Genomic DNA, 2,031 nt, shown 5'->3' with positions numbered 1-2,031 from the left:
CCCCCTCACAGGGGCACCCCAGGACCCACCCAAACTCCGCCAGCCTTGGGGAGAGGAGCCTGAAGAGCGAGCTGCGGCACAAAACCCAGACTTTGCCTCCGTGCGCTGTACGCCCTGGCAGGCTGGCCTGGGGTCAGGGCCCTGTGTGTGAGTCCCTCCCTCCACCTGCCGCCTCTCTCCCTCCCTCCCCAGACCTCTGCGGCTTCTGTGTTGCCTGAAAGGGGTCAGCGTTACGCTCGCCTATTGTTGGGGCTGTGGTCGAGGGTGACCCCTCTCTCCCCAGGATTTATGATGGGGTTTATGATGCCGCGTGGGGAGCCCTCCACCAGGGTGAAGCTCCCTGCCTCCTGTCCCTCAACGCTGTGGTTGGTGATGGTGCTGCCGCTGTCCTAGCCTGGGTGGGACAGAGCCACAGAAAGGCAACACACCCACGCCCCACACCCCAAGACTTATTTCCTTGTGGGCTTCTCTCTCTGCTCTGGGTCAGTTTGTCCCGCAGGCTCCCATGTCCCCATGTTGTCTCAGGGGGCTGTCCAAGGAGGATAGGGAGGGATGCAGGGTGCAGGGGACGTGGGCAACCCGGCCAGCCCACTCCTCCGGGGACAGCGCCGGCGAGCAAGCGGCCGCTCCTTCTCCGGTTATCTCTCTCCTGCGTCTCATTTCTCAGCTGGATGTGAACGGAGGAGGGGAATAATGGGGTGTTATTTATGAGTCCCTTAAAACCGCAGCAGCCCAACCATGTGTCAGGCACAGTGCCTGGAGCTCTGTCAGCGCCCCGTGTCATTTTACGCCACAACTCCCTGGAGTGGGATTATTGCCCCCCAAACCTGAGCCTTGGTCTCTGTGGTCACCACCCCTGCACTCTGTCCTCCCCGCAGTCAAACCCTGGCGGGTGTGAGCGTGCTGTCCTCCCAGGTTTGGGTGAGGAGGGGACCGGGTTTGGGGGAGGCGCTGGAGAGCGAGAGCGAGCGCGGGGCTCCGACTGCCCTGTGCAGCGCGGCGCTGACAATCCCTGCGCAGTGTCTTGGCTCTGGCTCCCACAGCCACAGATGGCGACGGTGATCGTGGCCCTGTTCCCTGCTCTCCTCAGCCCACGCGCTCCCCTGATGATCTCAACCGCCGCATGGCTCCAATTACCAGCTCCCTGCTCAGATTTACGTCTCCCGCCCAGGCTGTGCGTGGGCTCCAGATGCACCCCACCCCGCGCACAGCGCCCTCCGCCGCCCTGGCCCGGAGCCCGCAGGTCTGCATTGACCTCAGCATCTGCTTCTGCACATCTGCTTCTCCGCTGGTGTCCTCTGTCTCAGGACACAGCAATGTACTGTCCCCAGGCAGTGACCCCTCAGCCCCCGTGTCTAATCAGGACCTAAGGCAGGTGGGGGCAGCTGAGACCTGGCCGGTCACATTTCCTTCTTGCCCGGCTATGCGACAGCCCCTTTGCTAGTCTTCTATTTCCACCTCGCCCCATCGGTCCCATGCTGTGTGCTAGCCACGGTGACAGTTCTCAGATGCAAATCTGATCACCCCACTCTTGCTTAAAGCCCTGCAGATCTTCCCAGTGCATTCGGAGAGAAATTGAATGGCTGGCGTGGGCCGCAGGCACTGCGAGGCTGGCCCCTGTCCCTCTTCTGAGCTCCATTCACAGAAGCCTGCTCTCAGGTGTCTCCCACTCTGGGTGCCCACACGTGTCCCTCTGCCTGGCCTCTTCCTCCCACTCTCTGTGCCCCGCCAGCCGCAGCCACCCCTCAGTCTTAGACGGCGCTTCCTCAGGGAAGCCCCCCACCCTCCAGACTAGCCTGAGGCCCCCGGCCCTTGCTCCCATGAAATGCAGGGTGACTGAAAAAACACTTACTGTGATTCGAATTTTAGTTTGTCACTTTTACTTGTGTACTGACTCTCTTCCCTGAGGGATTATGGTGCCTGGAACCCAGGTACCATGCCAGCCTGTCTCTCCACTGTGTCCTGGGCCTCACACAGGTCTAGCACACAGCAGGGGTTAGTGGATGTCGATGGAATGGATTACGTGCAAGT

The sequence above is a fragment of the Propithecus coquereli genome, unplaced genomic scaffold (assembly GCF_000956105.1).
Source record: "Propithecus coquereli isolate 6110/MARCELLA unplaced genomic scaffold, Pcoq_1.0 Scaffold351, whole genome shotgun sequence".
In the NCBI taxonomy this organism is placed as follows: domain Eukaryota; kingdom Metazoa; phylum Chordata; class Mammalia; order Primates; family Indriidae; genus Propithecus; species Propithecus coquereli.
This window is presented reverse-complemented; position numbering follows the sequence as displayed.